Genomic DNA, 20,329 nt, shown 5'->3' with positions numbered 1-20,329 from the left:
ATCAGGAAATCAACTACGCTGAACAAAATGGCTATCTCAAAAATTTTGATTGGACGTGTTTGGGGGAATGATGGGCATGGGGGGGGGCTAGTTACCCTCCAATCACTTTCGACTATTAAAAAGGGCACTAGCCACTCCAATTTCCAATCGAATGAGCCGTTTTCGAAGTTTCTACGACAACCCCTTCGATACGAAGTGCCCGGGTATGGAGAAAAAAAAAACACACTGTGCCCACATTGTTCTTTACTTAGGCAGCGCTAGCGCGCTGCCTATAATAATTGAACTGAAATAATGCTACACAAAAATCAACCTCAGTTCAAAATCTTTACAATTATTATATAAAATGTAAAAATGTTTAGTATTTTAGCAACAATTCTACCTTTTGAATCAAAACCATAAAAATACCTGGCATTTCTTTTTAATGATTTGTAAAGGATTGGTATAGTTCATTATAAATGGGGATTATGTAAGTTTCATCGGTATGATGGCTGTAGAGATAGCTGAAACCTAGTAAAGAACTAAACCACATCATTTTGTTACTAAAAGTTAATATAATACAAGCATCTTTCGAAGTTACTTTTCTGGGGTATGGTGCCATATTTGACTTACTTAGCTGCCTGGTTCTCTGAGGTTCGTCTCTTAAAATTTCATAGGCTTCTTCCTGCTTATAATTATCTTTTAGAAAATGTATCTCGTCAAGCATTACTATATACAACGCTAAACATGACCATGGGACGGACTCTCTCCTGAAGAAGGATGATCAAAGTTCAAGTAAATCAGATCCGGGTTGCAGCGGTAGCTAGCAACCTAGTAAGAGACGATCACGTCCAATGTTAAGAAATATAAAAGCCCATAGTTCCTAACAAAGGAGTCAGATCAAAACAAAAAGTACACCATTAGAACCGCCTTGTCTGAAACCCCTGTATAGGAAACTTTCTGTCCCTTGGCTTGAACAGCAAGGGAAATATATTGTCTTGAAAATCAAGAAAATTGACTTGAACCACGTTATTCTCCACAAACGGGATATTTTTTTCTTTTTTTTTTTTTCTTTTTTTGTATCCAGAGATAGCTTGGCACTGGAACATCGTAGAGGGTTGTTCAATAGCTCATTTTAAAAATTGGGTTAAAAATCTATAGTAACTAAAATTAATTATTTCTAAAAGAGAATAAATTTTTCCACCAAAAACTGCATTTTTGATGTCTTTTCACACTGTAGTCTTTCAAACATAATCGTATACCAGCGGTAAGATTTGAACCCACGCCTCCGAAGAGACTGGTGGGTAACACGAGTGCCTTGGACCACTCCAAAAACTGCATTTTGATGTCTTTTCACACTGCAGTCTTTCAAACATAATCGTATACCAGCGGTAAGAATTGAACCCACGCCTCTGAAGAGACTGGTGGCTAACACCAGTGCCTTGGACCACTCGGCCAGGCTGCCTCTCATAAATAAATATATATGTGAATTTGGGTTGCAGCAGTAGCTAGCAACCTAGTAATAGACGATCAGTCCAATGCTAAGAAATATAAAAACCCAAAACTCCTAAAAATAGAGTCAGATCAAAACAAAAGTACATCATTAGAAATACCTTGTCTGAAACCCTACTAGATAAATAATGAACGTCATCATAGTTTTATATTAGAGCTATGACGTGAATAGAGTGACGTCATAATTAGTATATAAGGAAAGTCAAAACTGAAAATTCTCTCATTCTTGATTAGAATAATGGTTAGATCAAAGCAGGCTATACGCAAGTTGAAGAAAGAGTACTACACAAACAACAGAGATAGTAACTTGAAAAGAAAAAAGCAAAGGTATTCAACCGACCAGGTGTATCGAGAAGTAATAATTGAGAGAGCAAAACAAAGGTATTCAACCGACCAGGCGTATCGCGAAGTAATAATTGAGAGAGCAAAAGAAAACAGCAAGATGTGTTATCACAATGATGAAGATTATAGACATGCAAAAATTGAGACAGCCAAACAAAAGATCAAGGAACGGTATGGTAATGATGAACATTATTACAATAAAGAACGACACCTAGCCCATGTTAACTGAAACATAAATATGGATTATGTAATTCCCAATAGTATCATGGCTGTAGAGATGGCTGAAACCTAGTTACAATAAAAAACGATCATTGGAATAACAAAAATTGCATACCTTTGGAATTAGCTGACTACTTGATTATTTGAGACTCGTCTCTTACTATTTAAAAGAAGAAAAAGCCGTAGGCTTTTTCCTGTGTTATAATAAAGAACGACCTCTTGCCTATACTAAATTTTATACGCTACTTAATTATAGCATAGATTAGTAATTCCTCAGATAGCTTGGCACTGGAACATCGTAGAGAGTTGTTTAATGGCTCATTTTAAAGGAAATTAATGGGGTTAAAAACCTTTTGTATTTATAAAACAAATTATTTTTAAAATAGAATCATTTTTCTTACGAATTACAATAAAGAACGAACTCTTGCCTATACTAACTTGCATAGGCAACCAGGTTGCAGCGGTAGCTAGTAACCTAGTAAGAGATGATCACGTCTAATGTTAAGAAATATAAAAACCCATAACTCCTAAATCTGGGTTGTCAATCCGGGTTGCTCGTCTCTTACTATTTCAAAGAAGAAAAGGCCGTAGGCTTTTTCCTGTTTGTAATCAGGGTTGCAGCTGTATTTTTCCGGCCCTATACAATATTCAAATTAGGCCCATATGGAGTGTATCTAGAGTCACTAATCAGGGTTGCAGCAATAGCTGGCAATCTAGTAAGAGACGATCATCCAGGTTGCAGCGGTAGCTAGCAACCAAGTAAGAGACGATCACATCCAATGTTAAGAAATATAAAAACCTCTAACTCCTAAAAAAAAGAGTCAAGTCAAAACAAAAAGTACACCATTAGAACCGCCTTGTCCGAAACCCCTGTATAGGAAACTTTCTGTCCCTTGGCTTGAACAGCAAGGGAAATATATTGGCTTGAAAATCAAGAAAAGTGGCAGCTACTGCAACATTCTCGGGTTGCAGCGGTAGCTAGCAACCTAGTAAGAGACGATCACGTCCAATGTTAAGAAATGTAAAAACCCATAGCTCCTAAAAAATGAGTCAGATCAAAACAAAAAGTACACCATTAGAACTGCCTTGTCCGAAACCCCTGTAGAGGAAACTTTCTGTCATTTGGCTTGAACAGCAAGGGAAATATATTGGCTTGTGACAATCAAGAAAAGTGGCAGCTACTACAACATTCTGCCTAAACGGGATATTTTTTTCTTTCTTGTTATCCAGAGATAGCTTTGCACTGGAACATCGTAGAAAGTTGTTCAATGGTTAATTTTAAAGGAAATTAATTGGGTTAAAAATCTTTTGTAACTAAAACAAATTAAAACCGGATAAATTTTTCCACTAAAAACTGTATTTTTGATGTCTTTCTATACTGCTGTCTTTTCAAAGACATTTGATTTTTGTTTTTGAAGCAATCAAACAGTTCGTGGTAAGGTTGTATTTTAAACTTTATATTCCATAGATAGCTTAGCATTGGAGCATCGTAGAGAGTTGTTCAATGGATCATTTTAAATTATAATAAAGACCGAATATTTTACCGATTATCTACTAATAACCATATATGACGTAATAAGTGACATGACGTAATATCTAAAACCTATTGTGTACTAATAACCATATATGACTTTATTAGCGACGTGACGTCAAAATTGAAAAAAATTATTTTTATTTTATTTTCGTTTTTAGTTCAGAATCGCTAAAGTTATAAACTGCAAAAATATTTATTGTGTCTGAACAATAGTTTTAATCTTTTAATTTAGACTAGAAAAATACCTGAAAATTTAAAAATTAGTTTAATTTTTTGTTAGGTTCTTGACATTTGATACGTGACATAAAAACATTCAACTAATGGTTACATAATGGTTTCAATCAAGCAAGCTACACGCAAGTTAAAAAAAACAGTACTACCAAAAAAACAGAGATAGCATCTTGAAAAGAAAAAAGCAAAGGTATTCAACCGACCAGGCGTATCGAGAAGTAATAAATGATAGTGACAAACAGCGTTATTATAATGATGTAGTTTATAGACATGCGAAAATTGAGACAGCCAAACAAAAGAGTAAAGAATGGTAGGATAACGATATAGATTACCGAACCAAACATAAGAAAAAAGTTGCTACCAGAATAATGGGTAGATACTGGGGTGACAAAAGCTATAATGAAAAAATTAAATTCTCTGCGAGGTTGTACCGAAAAACGCATAAGGACAAAGGGAAAAATTACATTCAGAAATATAAGAAGATGTAATGATAGAGAGCGGACAGTCCCCCCATATAGCTACAATGCTTACAAGCAGACAGGTAGCCAATGAAGCTATAATATAAGGTAGCAGAGTGTATCCCATCATACAAGCAGACAGTGCAATGATCGGATTCAACTACCATGAAAAATTCGTGCTAATCTCTGTTCAAAGTGCGTGATGTTTCTGTTAAAAGTCGTGCGTGTTTTCATGGATTGGTGATTCATTCACTCTGACATTTATATGAATATATGGATTATTTATTTTAATAGTTTTTTTTATTGATGTAATTTTTTTGTACTCTAATGATGATATTTTACTTTTCCAATGATACAATTTTTTACATTCTAAGTATCTTCCTATTAATTTTTATGAAATTTGTGTTTTATGTAGTAATTGAACGTGAGACCCGGTATTTCCTAAGGTAAAAATAATGACACGTTAATCGACTGAACCAACAAGCCATTGAACGTATTATGATTTTAGAAATACATCCAATGTATTATTTCTGGGACATTGCCCAACTGATGTTAAGCGTCACAATATCGTAACAAGTTCATTCCATTGAACTGGAACAAGGTCAAGCACATTCGATTTATCAATTGGATTTTTGATAGGTGTTAAAAGTGACCTGTTTCGGGGCATTTTTATGGCATCATCGTGAGAATATGTATACCACGAGGGATTTTTAGATGCATACTAGACAGTCAATATCTTCTGATGCTTGAGCCCCAAGTCCTACCCCTATCCTTCAACCCTATCCCTCCACCCTCCCTCCAACCCGACCCCCCTCCTCCCACCCATCAACACCCCCAACTTTTTTTTTACATCTCGTAGAATTTCATGAAACATACTTAAAACATAATAAAATCACATTTAATATTTTCCAACTTCAAAATGAGAATGATATAGATATGTGTGTCGCGACTTTTACTATTAGAAAAATTATGTTTGTAGTGACCATTTTTTTTACTTTTTTTCTGAGATTTTTTTTAACTTTTTTTTTCAAGTATTTTTATATTTATAAATCATATCAGAAAAATAGAATGACACTTTTGATTTAAGTTTTTAAACATATTCTTGTGCATACTATTTATGATGACTGAAGGTTCTCTTTCAATATTTTTTTTTCATGAAAAACAAACTATTTTTTCTTCTTTTTTAAGGCCAATTATGAAGAATGGGTTATAAAAGAATAAAATAAAAAACACACAAACACACACACACACACACACAAAAACTTACACACACACAAAAAATTAAATAAACAAAAAAACTTACACACAAAAAAAAACTTACACACACACAAAAACTTAAACACACAAAAAAAATTACAAACACAAAAAAACATACAAACACACACACACTAAAACACACAAACAAAAAAACAAAACCACCAAAACATACACACACAAAAACAAACAAATAAACAAAATTTTACACACAAACAAAAAAATACACACACAAAAAAACTTACACACACACAAAAAAACTTAAAAACAAACACAAACACTTACAAAAAAAAAAAAAATAACACACACAAAAAAACAAACACACACACCAAAACTTACACACACACAAAAACCTACACACACACACAAAGTTACACACACACACAAAGTTATACACACACACAAACTTACACACACAAAAACTTACACACACACACAATCACACATAACAACAAACAAAAACACACAAAAAAAATTAAAGACACACAAAAAAATACAAACAAAAACAAACTTAAACACAAATAAACACAAAAAAAAAAACACAAACAAACACACACACAAAAAAAATCTAACACAAAAACACACACAAATACACACAAAAACAATTAAAAAAAAAAAAAAACATAAACACACACAAAAACTAACGCACCCTCAAAAACTTACATACACAGTCAAAAACTTATACACACACAAAAACTTACACACACAAACAAAAACTTACACACATATAATAAAAAACGAACTATAGCCCGTAGTAACTGGAGATTTACTTTAAAGAGTGGCTTGGGTACAAGTGATGACAATGTGAATTTGTTCTTTACTAAGCTCTTGCTAAAAAAAAGGAAAAGCTTTTTTCTGCGGGTGACATATGATATACATCATAGTTGCAGCAATAGCTGCAAACTACTAACTACAAAAAAAAAAAAAAAAAAAAACTACAGCCACCAAAACTACAAAATCATAGTCACCGAAAATTTTAAAAACGCGTTTAAGAAAAAACTATCTAGTGAGAAAATTTGCCATTTCTAAATCCTTCAAAAATGGTGTGGGATCAAAACAAAAGCACACCATTGGAAGTTACAAAGTACAAAGTAATATAACACAAGCATCTTTTGGAAAGTTGCTTCTCTAAGGTATGGTGCCATACTTGACTGATAGTGTCTCAGCAAAAGTTCTAGTTTTTGATTTGAAATTAGAAAAATACCTGAAAATATTTTAATAATTATAATAATTTAATAATTAAATAATTGTGTTAGCAATAAAGTTAAGCAGCTTACTTATATACACAACAGTGGCTCTACAAATAATATTAATGTAACTAACTTCCCACAACACGAATCTATTTATTAAGCAACAAGAATAATTAATTTTCAACTATTCCACTTCCAAATTTTTAAAGCTACTTGTCTACTTACTTTTTACATTTTATGCTGTATTTTACCTATTTTAAGCTCTGGATTCTTGACAGTCTCAAATCAAAACATAAGCCAAGCACACAGGGTGAATTTTCTTAGTTCAGAAAATTTAAATCAGGGAAAAGAAGCTTGCAATCAGAGAAATTTAATATGAGGTAATTATTTGATTCTCTAATTATTAATTATCACATTATTCTTTAGTTTTAAGTCATCAGGTGTCAAATAAGCAATTTTAATTGAATTAAAAAACTCTGGCATAAACTCAATTCCTTCTTCCCATTCATCCTTCACAGACTCACGCACGCTAGACTAACACGGTCCAGAGGCGAATCTACAGTATTTTTATTGGGGGGGGGGGGGGAGAAAGATGGGTTCATATCCGGATATTCAAGGAGCATGGGCTATATAATAATTTTTTCTCCACATTATTGGAGGGGCAACTGCCCCCCCTTGCCTGTCCCAAACGACGCCCCTGACATGGTCCTTCATTTGATTGTAATTTTGCTTTGTGTTCTAACAACAGTTTTTGCTGTGCAACGTTTTCCTTTGCAGTTCAATGTTATTTATGCTGTTTCTTGTTCCATGCCTTTTTCTTTAGCTGTTTAGGGTAATTTGTCACCTTGCGTAATTTTGCATGCCTCATAATACTAATACCACTCCTGAGGACGGGGGGGGGGGATATCTAAAAAAAAAATTTCAGGCCAGAAAATCCCAGGGTTCCAATTTTCAAAAAAAACAATAGATACATAAATACATACACAGTTGTTCCTATAAAGAGAGTAGGCCATATAGATATACTGCTGAATAAGATGACATTCCTAACCTAATTGTTGGAGACAATGACACTGAAGAAACTGGATATACAGACTGTATTAATGATGTTGATACTAGCTTTGAATTAAACAATCCAGACCTTGACAGCAAAAGTGAGAACTCGGTACCAAGACAAAGAGGAGTCTCCACTGAAGTATTGGCATTGGGAGAAGCACTGGTAAAAATACGACAGCTGGTTAGAATCCTGGAACCATCTTCCAAATCCAATGATCATTTTGAAGCTATCTTCAAGACATATAATCTTATTCCATCCATCACAAAGGATATTAATGTTCAATGGAACAGCCCCCTTACCATGATAGAAATGTATTGTACCCAGAAAGAGCCATTGCACAACTTCTTAAACTGAAATATTCATGGCACTAAAATCAGAGAGCTCAAACTTCACTTCACTTCACTGCAATGAAGGGTCCACTGTGGAAGCTGTTATTATTGTTCTTTGCGTGTTTAAACAGGCAACAGTGATAGCTAGTGGGTATAATTATGATTCTGCAAGTAAAGTTGCATTGATGGTTACGGCTATCTCACAATTTTGATTGGATGTGTTTGGGGGAGTGATGGGCGTGGGGGGAGGGGACTAGTTGTCCTCCAATCACTTTCGACTATTAAAAAGGCCACTAGCGCTTTGAATTTTCAATCGAATGAAATTTATACGACAACACCTTTTATAAAAACCTTATATACCCCCAAGTCATAAATTACAACCCGTGCCCTGAGGGTTTTAGGGTAGTGTCCTCCTCAAAACTTGATTTCAATACAGAAATCAATTAAGCTGAACGAAATGTCTAGCTCACAATTTTGATTAGATCTGTGTGGGGGAATGGTTGGCGTGAGGGGGGGGGGCTAGTTGCCCTCCAATCACTCGACTATTAAAAAGGGTACTAGAACTCTCGATTTCCAATCGAATGAACCCCTTTTGAAGTCTCTACGACAACCCCTTCTATATGAAGTGCCCTGCTTTAAAGAAAAATAACATTAAACTGTACATTGTGTCAACATTGATCTTATATGCCCTCAGGGCATAACTTAAAACCCTTGCCCTGAGGGTTGTGGGGGAGTGTCCTCCTCAAAATGTTATTTTCTATCAGGAAATCAACTACGCTGAACAAAATGGCTATCTCAAAATTTCGATTGGATGTGTTTGGGGGAATGATTGGCGTGAGGGGGGGGGGGGGGCGAGTTGTCCTCAAATCACTCGACTATTAAAAAGGGTACTAGAATTCTCGATTTCCAATCGAATGAACCCCTTTTGAAGTCTCTACGACAACCCCTTCTATATGAAGTGCCCTGCTTTAAAGAAAAATAATATTAAACTGTACATTGTGTCAACATTGATCTTATATGCCCTCAGGGCATAACTTAAAACCCTTGCCCTGAGGGTTGTGGGGGAGTGTCCTCCTCAAAATGTTATTTTCTATCAGGAAATCAACTACGCTGAACAAAATGGCTATCTCAAAATTTTAATTGGATGTGTTTGGGGGAATGATGGGCGTGGGGGGGCTAGTTACCCTCCAATCAATTTGGACTATTAAAAAGGGCACTGGCAACTCCAATTCTAATTGAATGAGCACTTTTCGAAGTTTCTACGACAACCCCTTCGATACGAAGTGCCCGGGTATGGAGAAAAAAAAACACATTGTGCCCACATTGTTCTTTACTTACGCAGCGCTAGCGCGCTGCCTATAATAATTGAACTGAAATAATGCTACACAAAAATCAACCTCAGTTCAAAATCTTTACAATTATTATATAAAATGTAAAAATGTTTAGTATTTTAGCAACAATTCTACCTTTTGAATCAAAACCATAAAAATACCTGGCATTTCTTTTTAATGATTTGTAAAGGATTGGTATGGTTCATTATAAATGGGAATTATGTAAGTGTAATCAGCATCATTGTTGCAAAGATAACTGAAACTTTTTAAAGAACAAACCACAGCATATAGTAATATAAAGTTAATATAATACAAGCATCTTTCGAAGTTACTTTTCTGGGGTATGGTGCCATATTTGACTTACTTAGCTGCCTGGTTCTCTGAGGTTCGTCTCTTAAAATTTCATAGGCTTCTTCCTGTTTATAATTATCTTTTAGAAAATGTATCTCGTCAAGCATTACTATATACAACGCTAAACATGACCATGGGACGGACTCTCTCCTGAAGAAGGATGATCAAAGTTCAAGTAAATCAGATATAATAAAAAACGAACTATAGCCCGTAGTAACTGGAGATTTACTTTAAAGAGTGGCTTGGGTACAAGTGATGACAATGTGAATTTGTTCTTTACTAAGCTCTTGCTAAAAAAAAGCCAAAAGCTTTTTTCTGCGGGTGACATATGATATACATCATAGTTGCAGCAATAGCTGCAAACTGCTAACTACAAAAAAAAAAAAAAAAAAAAAAAAAAAAAAAAAAAAAACTACAGCCACCAAAACTACAAAATCATAGTCACCGAAAATTTTAAAAACGCGTTTAAGAAAAAACTATCTAGTGATAAAAATTGCCATTTCTAAACCCTTCAAAAATGGTGTAGGATCAAAAACAAAAGCACACCATTGGAAGTTACAAAGTACAAAGTAATATAACACAAGCATCTTTTGGAAAGTTGCTTCTCTAAGGTATGGTGCCATATTTGACTGATAGTGTCTCAGCAACAGTTCTAGTTTTTGATTTGAAATTAGAAAAATACCTGAAAATATTTAAATAATTACTTTTTTATTTTAGTTTTTAAGCATTCCGTTACACCTTATAACTTAAGAAATCATTATTATTGTAACTTACAAGCAAGCAAGATGGGTTTTTGGATTGTTTACTACAAAGTGATGAGAATCAAAATGATTAGAGGAATTTTAAAAATGTTAACATTCTGGTGCATGGAGAATATTCTATCAAATTCCCTACAAGGAAAAGGGATATACTGCCTTCTTTCTCTGGGAATGTTACTACAAAGTGAGTTGGAGGTTGATCGTCCATCACCAGAGGAGAGCCCGTATCCACATTACTGTAGTAACTGTTTGTAAACAATGTATTATCATGGTTTACGTTATTATCAGACAGTTGATAAATCAAACAATAACACATCAATTACTTCAAAAAGTTGCTTGGGCAAAAGTTATGACAGAGTGGTTTGTTCCTTACTAGGATGTTGACAAAAAAAATTGGCAGCACATGCTTCTTATGGCATTACCTACAGAGATTATCGAAGTAGAATCTACTCTGATGTAAGAGCACATGCTTACTAAGGACAATTTTACTCTGCTCCAGTCTTATCTGTGCAAGTCAATTCTTATGCATAAAACAAAACAACAACTTATGCACAGATGATATTACTGTTATAGTTGACAATAAGAGCTCCTGTGGTCTGTATGACCCATGCAGCTTCTACACATCTGTGGGATTAGCTTGTCCAACTAACTTTTTCCTCATCCTTGTATATCTTCCAATATAACTGAATAACAATCATTCTGAGTAATGCTATGCCAAAGTGAAGATACATTTAAGCAGTCTTTTATAAAACAGGCAAGAGTTATTTTCTAATCTATAGAGATTTTCAGTGTAACCCCACTTTACGTAGTAAAATACCAAATATTCTTTTAGCAGGATTATCAGATGAGAGATGTGTTAGCAATAGAGGTAAGCAGCTTACTTATATACACAACAGTGGCTCTACAAATAATATTAATGTAACTAACTTCCCACAACACGAATCTATTTATTAAGCAACAAGAATAATTAATTTTCAACTATTCCACTTCCAAATTTTTAAAGCTACTTGTCTACTTACTTTTTACATTTTATGCTGTATTTTACCTATTTTAAGCTCTGGATTCTTGACAGTCTCAAATCAAAACATAAGCCAAGCACACAGGGTGAATTTTCTTAGTTCAGAAAATTTATATCAAGGAAAAAGAAGCTTGCAATCAGATAAATTTAAGATGAGGTAATTATTTTAGTTTCTAATTAATAGTTATCGCGTTATTCCTTAGTTTTAAGTCATGAGGTGTCAAATAAACAATTTCAATTGAATTAAAAAACTCTGGCATAAACTCAATTCCTTCTTCCCATTCATCCTTCACAGACTCACGCACGCTAGACTAACACGGTCCAGGGGCGAATCTACAGTATTTTTATGGGGGGGGGGGGAGAAAGATGGGTTCATATCCGGATATTCAAGGAGCATGGGCTATATAATAATTTTTTCTCCACATTATTGGAGGGGCAACTGCCCCCCCCCTTGCCCTTCCCAAAAGACTCCCCTGACATGGTCCTTCATTCGATTGTAATTTTGCTTTGTGTTCTAACAACAGTTTTTGGTGTGCAACATTTCCTTTACAATTCAATGTTATTTTTGCTGTTTCTTGTTCCATGCATTTTACTTTAGATGTTCAGCGTCATTTGTCATCTTATATAATTTTGCATGACTCATAGATACTAATACCACTCCTGAGGACGGGGGGGGGGGAGATGTAATTTATGCTCTTGAAATGTATATAAATATGGTGTCACTTACATGAATTTTTTGCCAAAATTAAGACTTAAAACGAATTTTCTCAAACCCATGACTTATCTAAAAAAAAATTTCAGGCCAGAAAATCCCAGGGTTCCAATTTAAAAAAAAAAAACAATAGATACATAAATACATACACAGTTGTTCCTATAAAGAGAGTAGGCCATATAGATATACTGCTGAATAAGATGACATTCCTAACCTAATTGTTGGAGACAATGACACTGAAGAAACTGGATATACAGACTGTATTAATGATGTTGATACTAGCTTTGAATTAAACAATCCAGACCTTGACAGCAAAAGTGAGAACTCGGTACCAAGACAAAGAGGAGTCTCCACTGAAGTATTGGCATTGGGAGAAGCACTGATAAAAATACGACAGCTGGTTAGAATCCTGGAACCATCTTCCAAATCCAATGATCATTTTGAAGCTATCTGCAAGACATATAATCTTAGTCCATCCATCACAAAGGATATGAATGTCCAATGGAACAGCACCTTTACCATGATAGAAATGTATTGTACCCAGAAAGAGCCATTGCATAACTTCTTAAACCGAAACATTCGTGGCGCTAAAATCAGAGAGCTCGAACTTCACTTCACTTCACTGCAATGAAGGGTCCACTGTGGAAGCTGTTATTATTGTTCTTTGCGTGTTTAAACAGGCAACAATGATAGCTAGTGGGTATAATTATGATTCTGCAAGTAAAGTTGCATTGATGGTTAAAGGAATTCAGTTGATTTGTCAGACACTGGATAGTAGTGCTATGACTGAGTCAGTCAATGGCTTGAAGGAGTTGTTGGTTATTCAGCCCAGGAAATGTTTTTGTTTTCAGTCCTAGGTTTGATATGCCACTCTTCAAAGAGCTGGCTTTTTTACTAAGCAATTTATGAAAATATGAGCAATATAAACAGACATTCAGCTCGTCAGGCAGTCTCCTTTCTTCTCCAGCAGTTCATTTCCTAGCAGAGAAGCACAGAAAAATTATCTCAATTCCAATTGAAGTCTTTCCCAATTGACATCCTTCCTATTAAGACAGAGACTAACCAAAATACATCATGGACTCCAGGTAAAGAAGACAGCTTGTTTTTTTTTCTCAACACAACTAGATTGCAGATGAACTCGTCAAGTCAAAATGCTAAAAATATGAGCACTGCCTGCATAGCAGCAAAAGTTATCAGGGCAAATGAGGAGACAGTTCCAGTCTTCTTGAGCAAGAGACAAAGATCAGGAAAAAGTAATTCTGATCCACTAGGTAAAAAAACGGAAAAAAAGAAACAGCGTTCTGTTTTTTCTTTCTCTGTTTCTGTTCTGTTTTTCTAAATGTTGTTTTTTACTGTTTCTGTTTTAGCCTAAAGCAGAAATGGTGCCAACCCCTTGTTTTTCTAGTAAAATTAGTCTTGGGTCACATCCAGTCCATTTACAGACGGGGGGGGGGGGTACAAATTGCAGGGGAAATGATTATTTTACATAGAAAGAATACCACATGGTATATTTTTGATTTTTAATTTCTAATACCAAAGAAGATGAGCTGTGTATCACCACCACAATAGTGCTACCTAAGTAAACTGTGAAGTGGGCTCTATGCATTACTGATTTTTCTGTCAACTTTTCATTAAGTCACTTTGTATAGGAGTTACTATAGAAACTTTAGAGGAGGCTCATTTCATTGGAAATTGACAGTTCTAGTGTGCTTTTTAAACCATAATCTGTATTCATACTGAAGCCTCTGCTCTCCATCTGGTACTACAATCGGCAGCTTAAATTACCTTAAATTGCATGTCCAGCAAGATAAGGTGGTGTTGAGCCTCCCGTAGAAAAAGAGTCAAAAGTGATTAGAGGGCAATCAGCTTCCCTCCCAGGCCCCTGTTTTTGCTGCCCTTCCACCAAAAGCACCCAAACCAAATTTTGAGATAGCCAATTTGTTCAGAATAGTTGAAAGATCCAATAACTGTGCCTCTGAGCATCCAGGTTGTCAAAAAAAAAAAAGAAACAGCAATATCTCAGGAACCACTTAGGGTATTAAGTGAAAGCATTCAGGACATGTTGAGGGGGCTGTTGTACTAGTCAAAAGGCACTATGTACATGCTACAGCTATTAATACCACTGCTACATTTACTGCTAAGGGTACTAAGGTGAAACTTTCAAGGAATGCTGAAGGAGCTGTTGTAGAAAATTTGAACCCACCCCCCTTCAGCAGTGATAAAAAATTTAGAGATAGCCACTTTGTTCAAAATACCAGGTAGTCAAAATGTCTAATAACTATGTCTCCAGGATCGAAATAACCCCCAGTCCCTGAAGAAATGATTGTAAATAGTGCAATTTCCCTGTTGTTTACATATATGATTTATTATCAGGAATGTGGGGAAAGTTTGATCCTAGATGTGTCCAAAAAGGCTAAGGGTATCAAAGTGAAAGTTCTGGGAAAGTTGAACAAATCAAAAGACACTGTGATTCCAGAGTAGCAAAATAGTATTTCTGCAGTATTTCAGGAACAGCCCAGGGTATTAACGTAAAACTTAAAGGGAAGGTGGAGGGGGATACTAAACTTGTCCAAAAGGAACTATATGCATCCAGGGTGTCAGAAGGGCATATCTGCAATATCTCAAGAATGGTTAAAGGCATTAGGTAAAATCTCTCAAGGAATGTTGAGGGGGGATGGTGTAAACTAAATCAGAAGACATTAAAAACAAATCATTTAAGCATGTTGAACTAAATCTAAAGACCCTATTTGAATCTAGGTTATCAAAAGAGTGTATCTGCATTGCCTTAGGAATGGCAAAGGATATCAATTCAGAAAGGGCTAAGGGTATCCAGCTGAAACTTTCAAAGAGTATTTTAGAGGACCACTGAACTAAATCAAAAGACACTATATGTATCAAGGTTGTCAAAAAGGGCTTATCTGCAATATCTCAGGAACAGCTAAGGATAACAAGTTAAAACTTACAGGACATGCCAAGGGGGATGTTGAACTAAGTAAAAAGATGTTATGAACATCTATATTGTCAAAAAAATGTTTGTGCATCATCTCAGGAAGAGCTAAAGGCATTAAAAAGCCAAAAACCATATATAATTGCTCTAACTGAAGTTCTACCAAGAAACTAAATTGATCCCTTTGTTCATTTTCAGCAATTAAGTGGTTAGGATGTAATATATAATTCAAATTATGGACAAGGAATCTGTGTCTACATTTGTTTTTCTCTGGATTTTAAATATAAAGAAGTTGATTTTGAGTTTAAGAATCAAGATCAATAAGTAGTTATTTTAGAGTTTCAAACATTCAAGTTTCTCTCAAAATCTTTTTGTTCTCATTTATCATAGCTCTTCAAAGAGTGTTGATAGTTCTTTAAAGGTGAGAGCCTACTCAGTTACCTTACTTATTTTTCCTTGTTATTATTGAAAAGTTTGGTTGTTGATGACTTAATGCTCTGGGTATTGATTATTTATCACATAGTAAAACATGGTCTGATATGAGTTTTTGGCAAAAGTTAGTTCAAACACTGAAGGAGTGTTTCCTTCATCAAAATGTTACTGAATCTACTAGGTCCAGGATTGGATTACATCCACCTATTTTAGACCTTATTATAACTGACCATACAACTGACCTAGATAGTCTTCAATTTTTGCCCACTTTGGTACAAGTGATCACATGGTATTGTCTTTATGTGCTAATGTGAATATCCTGTTAAATACTAAGTCAAAATTGTTTTATGACCATTCTAGAGGTAGGTATGATGAATTTATGGAGTTTTTGCATTCTATTGATATGGCTGGTAAGTTTCACCACTCTTTCATGTATGTAATCACAGCATTTTAATTTATTTACAATACTGTGAATAAGTTTAGTCCAAGGTATTATGTTAGAGAGAGTGTAAAAAGACATAAGAGCCAGCCAAAAACTGTCCTGGATACAACATCCATGAAAAATAAACCTTGGAGACATTATTTGTTGGTTAAGGGTGATAAATTCTGATGTGCTCATAAGAGAGCAAGAAATGTTGCAACAATCTCTCTGTAATCCCACACTGAATCAGTTGAGTCATCTATCATTGTGTCCATGCAAAGTTGCCTAAAGAGGTGCTGGAAGTATGTAAATAGATGGTGATAATGATCAATCACCATCATCTAGAATCTTCAGTGATATGTTGATGATTATAAGAGGAAAGCCACTTTTTTAATGGAAACTTTTTAATTTTTTTTTTTGCAAATCCTGCTTCTGAGATGCAATCTAATTACCTTAAATTGCAGCTAGGAGCAATCTAAGGATTTCTCCTTGCAGAGCTCTGGAATGATGACTAGTTGTATGCAGTTTCACTGGTGACCAGGTGCTGTTCAATCTTCAGTAGCATCCCAATTGAGTTAACAGTCTTTGGAAGACCACTCAGTATCTAGCCTTTGTTTAAAAACATCAATGGATTCAGCAGTAACTGTTTCATTAGATAGTTTGTTCCAATTATTGACAATGCATGTTGAGAAGAATTGAGTATGGACTATAGAAATTGTAAACTGTTTGACAAGTTTCAGGTGATGACCTCTAGTTCTTGAATTGGTACCAACAGTAGGGAATAATGCTGGGAGAATATTAGCCCTCAATAACTTAAAGGCTTTATTTACAGAGGAGAGTGGGTGGCCTAAGAAAAAATAAGAGCAGCAAGGATTCAGTTTGCCAAAGTGAATGATATGGCACTTGGCAGCATTGAATTCAAGAAGCCAGGCCTCAGTCCATTGAACCAGCAGTTGATTACCTTAATTTGCACTTTGGAGCAATTAAGGTCCATACAGGATCTGTTGTGCTCCAGGTCAATGATGGCAAAATTTCGTCACTGTGTTAGGGCCCAGTGACACGCCATAACAGAGATCTGCAGGAGAGATTCAATTTAAGCCCAAAGCGGCATCAGCCTCCTAGCAAGACACTCATTATGATGAAGTTGGCATCAGTCGGTAATTGAGTGGGACAGACAGTCCAACTCATATTTCCATTGCTTGTCATTCCATTCTTTGTCCAGTCTGGACTTGAAGGACGCAGCCGTGGGTGCAGTCGCCGTTTCAGCTTGAAGGCTATTTCAATCGTTGACAACACGCTCAGAGAAGAAGTGTTGCCGCGTTCGTGCATTGACAGAACGTTTTGACAGCTTTTGTGACTGTCCTCTTATGTGGTGTTGACTTAAATGTTTTGTAAAAGGGGGGTCATTTGGTTGTGCCTTATACTTTCAGGTCTGCATCATATCACAACGGCGGCGTCTGAAGACGAGTGTTGGCAGCTGCATGCGTTCCAGGCTCTTGCTCTATGGGAGATCTTGTAGGCCCACTATGCACTTCATGGCATGCCTCTGAACTCCTTCGATTAGACTGGTATCATTCTTATAGGAAGGGGAGGTGAGACATGTACCAAAATCCAAAACAGGCCTAACTATAGCCTTAGAAAAAATGTACGGGAATGGCTGGTTATTGTGCAGTTGAGGAGACCAAGGCTTGAATTTGCTTTTGAAACTGCTTGTTGCCAGTGGCTGAGGAATTTCAATTGTTCATCTATCAGCACTCCTAGATCTCTTTGGGACTTGTCTTTAGTACTAAGTCAGCCAGTGAATTGGGATTGAATATGTTGTACTGGTGACGGGGTTTGTTGCTCCAAAAGTGAAGGACACTGCACTTCAATGTATTGAATTCGAGAAGCCAATCTTATGCCCATGTTTGGATGTTACGAAGGTCACACTGTAGACTTTGTTGATTTGCAGGTCCGAAAAGCTTGGAGTCGGCGGCATTGAGAGTGAACTTGTTTTCTGTTCCGTTCACCATATCGTTGATGTATATGAGGAATAGGGTAGGACCCAAAACAGTACCTTGGGGAACTCTGCTTACCACATCACAGGGTTTGGAGAAAAACCTTGTCACCATTAGCTGTGAAGAGTTGAACCTGCTGAGTCCAACCAGTCAAAAAGTGCATGACCCAATTGATCATGTCCGCATGGGTACCTGCTGCTGAAAGTTTCAATCTGAGACGGTTGTGTAGTACCTTGTCGAAAACGTTGGCTAGGTCTAGTAAAACCAGGTCCACTGGGATTTCTTTCTCCAGGTGATCTATTATGATGCCGTATTTTTCAAGGAGATTTGTCTGAGCTGATTTTCCTGGCTGAAAACCGTGCTGGTCGGGGAAAAATATATTATTGGTATGGAGTTGTGTCAGAATCTCATCATTCACAATCTGCTCAATGGTTTTCGCCACTGCTGAGGTCAGACTGATGGGTCTATAGTTTTTGGCTTTGATGTGGTCACCTTTCTTGAGTAATGGGATGACATGGGTCAGCTGCCAGTCTATGGGTACCTTTTTGGAATCAAGTGACAGTTGGAATATATTGCATAGTGGTTGTGCAACTTCTTTGGCAAGCTCCTTCAATAGTCTTGGGTACAAATTATCAGGACCGGCGGACTTGTTAACGTCTAGCACTTCAAGTCGCTTTTGGATGACAGGGGGGAGAGTAGAATAGGTGGCATTGGGTTAGGGATGTAGTATGATGGGCTATGAGCCATCTGGTTCATTGGTGAAAGCTGACACAAACTGCCTGTTGAGGATTTCGGCAATGTCCTTCAAGTTGGTCACTTCCTTGCTATCATCTGTACTGAGTGATTTTACTGATCGTCTGCTTTGGTCCTTACTAGAAACATACTTCCAGAACTTCTTCGGGTTATTCTTACTATCATCAGCTAGCTTGGACTTGTAACTTGCATAAAGTTGTTTAGCTAGGCTTCTTAGTTTTTTCAAGCTTTTGCAAACTTTTGGTAGTGTTCTTCTTTCCCTCCTTTATTGTACTTCCTCCAGCACCGTCCCTTCCTGTTTCTTTCCTTGCATATCTCGGGGGTCATGAAAGGCAGTGTTTTGGGCTTTGGCGTGAGTTTTACTGATGTGTGCTTTTTTCAAAGTGTAAGTAGCTTGTCCTTTAGGTTAGCCCATTGTTGGTTGACGTCTCCTTGACTGCCTGTTGAGGAGTTCTGCAATGTCCTTCAAGTTGGTCACTTCCTTGCCATCATCCGTACTGAGTGCTTTTACTGACCGTCTGCTATGGTCCTTACTAGATAATACTTCCAGGACTTCTTTGGGTTATTCTTACTATCATCAGCTAGCTTGGACTTGTAACTTACATAAAGTTGTTTAGTTAGGCTTCTTAGTTTGTTTCAAGCTTTTGCAAACTTTTGGTAGTGTTCTTCTTTCCCTCCTTTATTGTACTTTCTCCAGTGCCGTCCCTTCCTGTTTCTTTCCTTGCATATTTTGGGGGTCATGAAAGGCAGTGTTTTGGGCTTTGGCGTGAGTTTTACTGATGTTTGCTTTTTTCAAAGTGTAAGTAGCTTGTCCTTTAGGTTAGCCCATTGTTGGTTGACGTCTCCTTGAAGTAAAAGTGACCAAACTACACCTTTCAGCTCTTTCTGATAATCTACATGATTGCCCTGTAATCTACATAAGTTTCTTTATGTAATCATTTTTATCTTACAAAATGACAGAATCACTTCTAGGATTAAATGATCACTTTTTCCTAGAGGGGGTAAGTAATTTATGTTCTGAAGCTGGTCTTTATCCTATAAGAACACTAGGTCCAGTAGAGTTGATCTCTGGAAAAGTTGGCCTCTAGTAGCTTGTTCAACAATCTGGTAGAGATTAAGGTTGTGAAGGCACCCTGTGAATAGATTTGTGCTTCTGCTTGTAAGTACAGGTATATACAGGTATCCCTCTTTCCATATAAGGTCAGGGAAGTTAAAATCACCAGCTATAAGTAGGTTCCCCATGTAATTCATAGTTGCTTTATGCAGCATAGTTGTTATTGTCCGCTCAGTTTCTTAGTTTGAAGAATAGCTCAGTTCAGTTTGAAGATTAGTTTGTAGCAGGGTATGATCTTCACAGGACAAAGCTGGTCCAAGAAACTTCAGATCATCTGCATAAAGAGTTGATTTACTGTTGATAATGCAAGGAGCATCTTTGATCAAGATTTTAAATAGTGTAGGACCAAAGACACTTCCCTGAGGAACTCCACTCAGAACACACATTGAGGAAGAA

General features: G+C 36.3%; 1 protein-coding gene across 5 annotated transcripts in view; it reads right to left on the bottom strand.

Annotated features, from left to right (window-relative positions):
- Positions 1–20,329, bottom strand: part of Atac2 (Ada2a-containing complex component 2) — a 224,564-nt gene that overhangs the window by 118,151 nt on the left and 86,084 nt on the right. Inside the window, exon 1 of one of the 5 annotated variants that reach the window (XM_089096662.1) lies at positions 7,765–8,281. The exons of 3 other annotated variants lie outside the window; for them this stretch is intronic. The gene's annotated coding sequence lies outside the window, so the exon portion shown is untranslated. Of the gene's footprint in view, positions 1–7,764; positions 8,282–20,329 lie in introns of those variants that run through there. One more of the 5 variants, XM_089096660.1, reaches the window with a different exon arrangement.

This window comes from Artemia sp. Qi Xiang Cuo, chromosome 11, assembly GCF_049724085.1.
Source record: "Artemia sp. Qi Xiang Cuo chromosome 11, ASM4972408v1, whole genome shotgun sequence".
In the NCBI taxonomy this organism is placed as follows: domain Eukaryota; kingdom Metazoa; phylum Arthropoda; class Branchiopoda; order Anostraca; family Artemiidae; genus Artemia; species Artemia sp. Qi Xiang Cuo.
The sequence above is the reverse complement of the archived record's forward strand: the minus strand, read 5'-3'. Positions and strand labels throughout refer to the sequence as shown.